Consider the following 7454-nt stretch of genomic DNA (forward strand, 5'->3'; position numbering starts at 1 on the left):
TCTAATACCACGGATTCTGCCTCTTATTTTACTGAGCTATTATTATAGATTTTCCGCATCAAATTAAGTACCGGTAATTAAATTATTTACCACAGATGGGGCCTGAGACAGGCTCCATAGGTCCTGGGCAGTCCCCCCCCGGCATCCGGGCCCGATAGCTCCTGCAGGCCTCCCTGTGCCTGAGGTCCAGCTGGGGGCCCCGTAACCCCCCTGGGAAGCGAAGCCCCCGAGCTCTGCGTGGGCAGGCGGGAGCCCTACCGCGAAGGCTTGGGGCGGGCAGATGGGAGTCCTTTGGGTCCCGGCCATCTGGTCGCACCTTTCCCCTTGGCCATCTGGTGACACGCAATGCTTTCCAATGGGGCGACCAGATGGCCGGGCTTCCCTGGAAGTCCCGATGAGGGCTCATTCGCCTCCCAGATCCCAGACAGGGCTCCAAGAGGTCGGGCATGTCTGCGCCTAGGGTCCCTTGAGTCTTTCGGTGCACATGGGTTCCCAGAAAGAGGGGTAGCCTTTTTCCGGATTACTAGGGGCAAGGGTATGCCTGAACACCCCTCCCGGGCTGGCGGTTCCTTGCCGGGGACCAAATGGGCTATGCCTGGACAACAGCACCCCTCTGTCCAGGGGGGGTTCCCTCCTCCGGCCCACGGCGTGGCAAAGTGCCAGGGACAGGCTCCATGGGTCCCGGGCAGTCCTCCCCTGGGTATCCGGGCCTGAGAGTTCCAGCGGTCCTCCCTGTGCCTGAGGCCCAGCTGGGGTCCCCGAACCCCACCGGGAAGTGGAGCCCCCGAGCCCTGCGTGGGCAGGCGGGAGCCCTACCGCAAAGGTTCCCCTCGGCCATCTGGTCGCACGCAATGCTTTCCAATGGGGCGACCTGGATTACTAGGGAGAGGGTCAGTCAGACCTCCGTGAGGTCCGGCGATTCTGAAACAGGGGAAGGCAGAACCCGGGCCCGCCCGCCGGGGCCCCCAGTGGCCCGGGTACGCACCTGCCTCTCAGCCCCTTGCCGATGGTCCTTTTTCTCTGAGTTTTTTTCCTCAGTCAGACCTCCGTGAGGTCAAGCGATGCTGAGACGGGGGAAGGCGGCACCGGGGCCCACCCGCCGGGGCCCGCAGGGGCCCGGGTATGCACCTGCCTCTCAGCCCCTTCCTGATGGTCCTTTTTCTCAGAATCTGCTTGCCCCGGGAGCAGGCAGGGAGGCGATGCTAAGTCAGCATACCCCCTGCGCATGGTGGCCTGCCAGGGGATGCCCCAGCTGTACTCTGATTGATTGGGCATTCTCGGTCCGTTTAGGGATGGACTGCTTGGCCAGCCTCGGCTGTTGTTTCGAGCAAAGAGCTTCCAACCCGCATGGACCGCCCGACTCGAGGGCCTGCCGCCTGGCGGGAGGCCCTTTACCCAGCAGAGCGAAGGCCGAATGGCCCCGGCAGCTCGTGCCCCCCCAGTGGTCTGACCCCAGCGGAAGGGGTCGGGTAGCACCAGGCCCTTGGATGCTGCTGCCCAGCAGATCTGTAGGCGGCGTTATTCCCATGACCCGCCGAGCAGCTTCCGGGAAACCAAAGTCTTTGGGTTCCGGGGGGAGTATGGTTGCAAAGCTGAAACTTAAAGGAATTGACGGAAGGGCACCACCAGGAGTGGAGCCTGCGGCTTAATTTGACTCAACATGGGAAACCTCACCCGGCCCAGACACGGAAAGGATTGACAGATTGATAGCTCTTTCTCGATTCTGTGGGTGGTGGTGCATGTCCGTTCTTAGTTGGTGGAGCGATTTGTCTCGTGAATTCCGATAACGAACGAGACTCCTCCATGCTAACTAGTTACGCGACCCTCAGCGGTCGGCGTCCAACTTCTTAGAGGGACAAGTGGCTTTCAGCCACACGAGATCGAGCAATAACAGGTCTGTGATGCCCTTAGATGTCCGGGGCTCCACGCGCGCTACACTGAACGGATCATCGTGTGTCTACCCTTCGCCGACAGGTGCTGGTAACCCGCTGAACCCGTTCGTGATAGGGATTGGGGATTGCAATTATTTCCCATGAACGAGGCATTCCCAGTAAGTGCGGGTCATAAGCTCACGTTGATTAAGTCCCTGCCCTTTGTACACACCGCCCATCGCTACTACCGATTGGATGGTTTAGTGAGGTCCTCGGATCGGCCCCGCCGGGGTCGGCAATGGCCCTTGCGGAGCGCCGAGAAGATGCTCAAACTTGACTATCTAGAGGAAGTAAACATCGTAACAAGGTTTCCGTAGGTGAACCTGCGGAAGGATAATTAATGGCAGAGCGGCCCAAGCGACCGACGGCACCAGCCCGAAGCCCTCGGCCGCCTCCTGCAAGCACGCACCCTAGGCACAGAGCCCGGCCCAGCCCTGGCATGCCCCGGCTGGCAGAGCGGTCCGCGGCTGCATGGGGTGCTTGGGTGAGGACTGGGACTTCGGTGGGACTCTTTCCCCTGGGGAAGGCCCGACCGACGCGTGAGGGACCGGGGGACGCCCCCATACCCTGTCCCTCTCCGAGACGGAACCCAAGCTCACCTGGCATGACCCTCCCAGCGGTGGGGAGGAAACCGAATGTGGGGGGGAAACCAAATGGCAGTGCATCCCCGGGCTGGTACCATCCCTCCCTCGAAAAAGCCCCGTGCCTGAGTCCTGGCCCGACCAGGTTCCAGGTGACCGAGGAGCGGCCCTTCTCACACGGCAGGGAGGCCTGGAAGAGAAGGGGCCGAGGGCCTGCGAGGGGACCCCGGCTCCTCTCGGTGGGAGGCGTGCGGGATGGGGAGCCGCCTGGCTCTTTCCTTCCGGCTTCTCTGACCCTGGCACGGCTCAGTGCCCCCACCAACGGACGGCTGAAGTGCAGGTGGGGCGACCCTCCCTCGTTGCCAGGTACCCGGTTCGACCCGGTTCCATGCAGCCGGGCCGAGGGGTTTGAAGACTCACGCGGTCCCTACCGAGGGTCAGTGTGCCCGGGACAGGGGTCCCCCATACCTGGACAGGCTCCCCGATCTCCCTGGCCTGGCTGGGTTTTGGTCAGGGCCTGAGGTGTAGGAGCCCCCATCCTGCGGCCTGCCAAGGGTCTGTCAGCCTGGGACAAAGGTCCCTGGTGCATAGCCCCCTGAGCCCTGCAAGGGCAGGAGGTAGCCCTGCCACTATGGGCAGCGGGCGTCCTTTCGGTCCCAGCCATCTGGTCGCACATTTTCCCCCTCGGCCATCTGGTCGCACGCAATGCTTTCCAATGGGGCGACCAGACGGCTGGGCTGCCCTGAAAGTCCCGATGAGGGCTCATTTGCCTCGCGGATCCCAGGCAGGGCTCCAGGAGGTCAGGCACATCCACGCCTAGGGTCCCCTCCGTCACTCGGTGCGCACTGGTTACCAGAAAGAGGGGTAGCCTTCCTCCGGATTAGTAGGGGCAGGGTATGCCGGAACAACCCTCCCGGGCCGGCAGTTCCTTGCCAGGGATCAGATGGGCTATGCCAGGACATCACCTCGCCTCCATCCTGGGGCTCACTCCTCCGGCCCACGGCATGGCAAAGTGCCCAGGACAGGCTCCATGGGTCCCAGGCAGTCCTGTCCCGGGCATCCGGGCCCAAGAGCTCTGGTGGTCCTCCCCCGGCCTGAGGCCCAGCCGCAGTCCCCGTGCCCCCGGGAAGTGGAGCCCCCGAGCCCTGCGTGGGCAGGCAGGAGCCCTACCGCGAAGGCTCGGGGCGGGCAGATGGGAGTCCTTACGGTCCCGGCCATCTGGTCACACCGTTTCCCTCGGCCATCTGGTCGCACAGAGTGCTTTCCAATGGGGCGACCACATGGCTGGGCTGGCCTGGAAGTCCTGATGAGGGCTCATTTGCCTCGCGGATCCCAGCCAGGGCTCCAGATCAGGCACATCCGCGCCTAGGGTCCCCTCCGTCACTCGGTGCGCACGGGTTACCAGAAAGAGGGGTAGCCTTCCTCCGGATTAGTAGGGGCAGGGTATGCTGGAACAACCCTCCCGGGCTGGCAGTTCCTTGCCGGGGACCAGATGCGCTATGCCCGGACAACACCTCGCCTCCATCCTGGGGCACCCTCCTCCGGCCCACGGCGTGGCAAAGTGCCCAGGACGGGCTCCATGGGACCCGGGCAGTCCTCCCTCAGGCGTCCAGGCCCGAGAGCTCCGGTGGTCCTCCTTGTGCATGAGGCCGAGCCAGAGTCCCCGAGCCCTCGGGAATCTGAGCCCCTGAGCCCTGCGTGGGCAGGCGGGAGCCCTACCGCGAAGGCTCGGGGCAGGCAGATGGGAGTCCTTATGGTCCTGCCCATCTGGTCGCACCTTTCCCCTCGGCCATCTGGTCGCACACAGTGCTTTCCAATGGGGCGACCAGATGGACGGGCTGGCCTGGAAGTCCCGATGAGGGCTCATTTGCCTCCCCAATCCAAACCAGGGCTCCAGGAGGTCGGGCACATCCACACCTAGGGTCCCCAGAGTCTCGCAGTGCGCATGGGTTACCAGAAAGTGGGGTAGCCTTCTTCCGGATTACTAGGGACAGGGTACTCTGGAACCACCCCCACCCCGGGCTCCGTCCTCCGTCCTGCCGCGTGGCAGGGATACCCGGGACGGGGTTCCATCATGCCAGGGGAGCCCCCTCCTGCATGGCTGGGTTCAGGGGCTCCCAGAAGCCCTGGGGAGGGTGGCCTCCCCACCTCTGGATATGTCCTTGGTCCTGCCGTGTGGCAGGGTGCCTGGGACGGGGCTCCCGCGGACCCAGGGTCGGGTGCTCCAGCCTGGGCCCTGTCCCCCGACTGGCCACTCCGCCAATGGTCCGGGACGGGGTTCCGTCGTGACCGGGAAGCCTCCCCCTGCGTGGCAGGGTTCAGGGACTCCCAGGGACCCCGGGGAGGGTGGCCTCCCCATCCCGGGCTTCGTCCTTGGTCCTGCCACGTGGCAGGGTGCCTGGGACAGGGTACCCGCAGGCCTGGGGAGGCTGCCCCTGCATCTCTGGGCCCAGGAGCCCCAGCTGGGTCCAAAGGGCCCCGCTGAGCCCCGTGTCAGGTGCTCCAGCCTCGGCCCTGTCCCCCGGCTTGCCGCTCTGCCAAGGCCCGGGACGGGGTTCCATCGTGACCGGGGAGCCTCCCCCTGCTACGGTGGGGTTCAGGGGCTCCCAGGGGCCCCGGGGAGGGTGGCCTCCCCACCCCGGGCTCCGTCCTTGGTCCTGCCGTGTCGCAGGGTGCCTGGGACGGGGTCCCCCGGGGCCCGTGGAGGCTCGCCCTGCGCCTCCGGGCCTGGGAGCCCCAGCTGGGTCCAGGGGCCCCGCCGAGCCCCGGGTCGGGTGCTCCAGACTGGGCCCTATGCCCCGGCCGGCCGCTCCACCAATGGCCTTGGATGGGGTTCCGTTGTGCCCGGAGAGCCTCTTTCTGCTTGGCTGGGTTCAGGGGCTCCCAGGGGCCCCGGGAGGGCAGCCTCCCTACCCCGGGCTCCGTCCTCGGTCCTGCCGCGTGGCAGGGTGCCTGGGACGGGGTACCCGCATGCCTGGGGAGGCTGCCCCTGCGCCTCTGGGCCCAGGAGTCCCAGCTGGGTCCAAAGGGCCCCGCCGGGCCCCGGGTCGGGTGCTCTAGCCCTGGACCCCATCCCACCGGCCTGCCGCCCCGCCAAAGGCCCGGAACAGGGTTTTGTTGTGCTCGGGGAGCTTCCCCCTGCTCCACCAATGGCCTTGGTGGGGTTCCGTTGTGCCCTGGGAGCCTCTTCCTGCTTGGCCGGGTTCAGGGGCTCCCAGGGGCCCAAGGGAGGGGGGCCTCCCCACCCCGGGCTCCGTCCTCGGTCCTGCTGCATGGCAGGGTCCCTGGGATGGGGTCCTGTCGGCTCCTCCTCGCAGCCCCCATGGCTGAGACCCAGCTGGGGCCACGGGCCTCCGGACCCCCACGCCCTGTTGCCCACTCACTCTTTCATTGGGGCACAAAGCGACCAGATGGCCTCGACTTTCAAACCTAGCCATCTGGTCGCACCTATCCCCTCGGCCATCTGGTCTCACCTATCCCCTCTGCCATCTGGTCGCACGCAATGCTTCCCAATGTGGGGACCAGAGGGCCTGGCTGCCCTGGAAGTCCCCATGAGGGCTCATTTGCCTCCCCAATCCCATCCAGGGCTCCAGGAGGTCGGGCACGTCCGTGCCTTGGGTCCCCTCAGTCTTGCGTTGCGCACGGCTTACCAGAAAGGGGGGGGAGCGGGTACCCTTCCTCCGGATAACTAGGGACAGGGTACTCCGGAACCCCTCTCGGCCAGGCGGTCCTCAGCTGGCATATGGATGGGCCAGGATGTTACCCAGGCCGGGGTTCCATCCCTTGGGCAAATGTGTGATGTGGTGCCCGGGGCACGGGGAGGCCAGATGGAGTCCAGGGGCCCCGGGCTCAGTGTCCCAGCCTGCCTCTCCACCATGGGGGCATGAGACGGGGTTCTGCTGGGCCCGGGGAGACTCCCCCTCCTGAGGTCCCCGGGGAGGGCAGCATCACCCCCCCAGGCTCTGTCCCTGGTCCTGCCACGTGGCAGGGTGCCCAGGACGGGGTCCCGCAGGCCCGTGGAGGCTTCCCCTGTGCGTTCAGGCCAGGGAGCCTCGGTTGGGTCCAGGGGCCCCGCTGGGCCCCGGGTCAGTTGCTCCAGCCCTGGGCCCCATCCCCCAGCCTGCTACTCTGCCAAAGGCCTGGGGCGGGGTTCCGAATTGCGATTCTCTAAAAATCGCTATTTGAGATTCGCAAAACTATTCTTTGATACATCGGGCCCTTGGACACTTCTTCCTTGACGCTAGCCCTCACCTTGTTAGTCTGTAAATTTTGATCTTTACAGGCAAGCTATCCCCAGTATTTATATTGTGTGTAAACAACTGTGTAGGCCTAGAGGTTGATGGAGAACAGGTAGGAAAATTGCCCCTGCAACTGGTGACAGCTGCTCTACTGTTTTTGGGTCAGGATAGGGGAGAGGTTAACATCTTCCACTGACCCATCCTGCTCCTTGGAAGATAGGGAGTCAAGGAGAGGTCATTCTCCTCTTCCACCCCATCATCTGTCAACAGAAGCATGGTGACTTCAGACTTCTCATAGTGTGGTTTGAGGCAATTAACATGGCGTACCCTTATAGGATTCCTGGGGGTCTTGATGCCCACCATGTAGGTGTCTCCTTCACCTCATAAGGCCCTAATCACCACTCTTAAAGAGCCCTGGGCTCAACTACCTCCATAACACACACGCATGCTGAAACACCACCAGAGTGGCCTTATGGTCATGCCAGAGCTTCATTACCTCCTGGCTGGCTTCGGATTCTCGGAGGCCTTCTTCCAGAAGCAATGCATCTGGTTTCTAAGAGCCAACATTTAACTAACTACATTGTGGGACTTCAAGGGAGCTTGCTCCCTCCCTTCCTTCACCAGATTGAGAGGTCTACTAGCAGGGTGGCAATACAGGAGTTCAAAGGGACTGAATCCTACTCTTTTCTATGGCTCCTACCCCT

The 7454-nt window shown here is 64.1% G+C and overlaps 1 pseudogene; it reads left to right on the forward strand.

The window, feature by feature from the left end:
* Window positions 1-1572: 1572 nt before the first annotated feature.
* On the forward strand, window positions 1573-2263 carry LOC146830235 (18S ribosomal RNA; annotated as a pseudogene; the record flags this gene model as incomplete).
* Between the last annotated feature and the right edge of the window lie 5191 nt (window positions 2264-7454).

This window comes from Triturus cristatus, chromosome 5_1, assembly GCF_964204655.1.
Source record: "Triturus cristatus chromosome 5_1, aTriCri1.1, whole genome shotgun sequence".
Classification (NCBI taxonomy): Eukaryota; Metazoa; Chordata; class Amphibia; order Caudata; family Salamandridae; genus Triturus; species Triturus cristatus.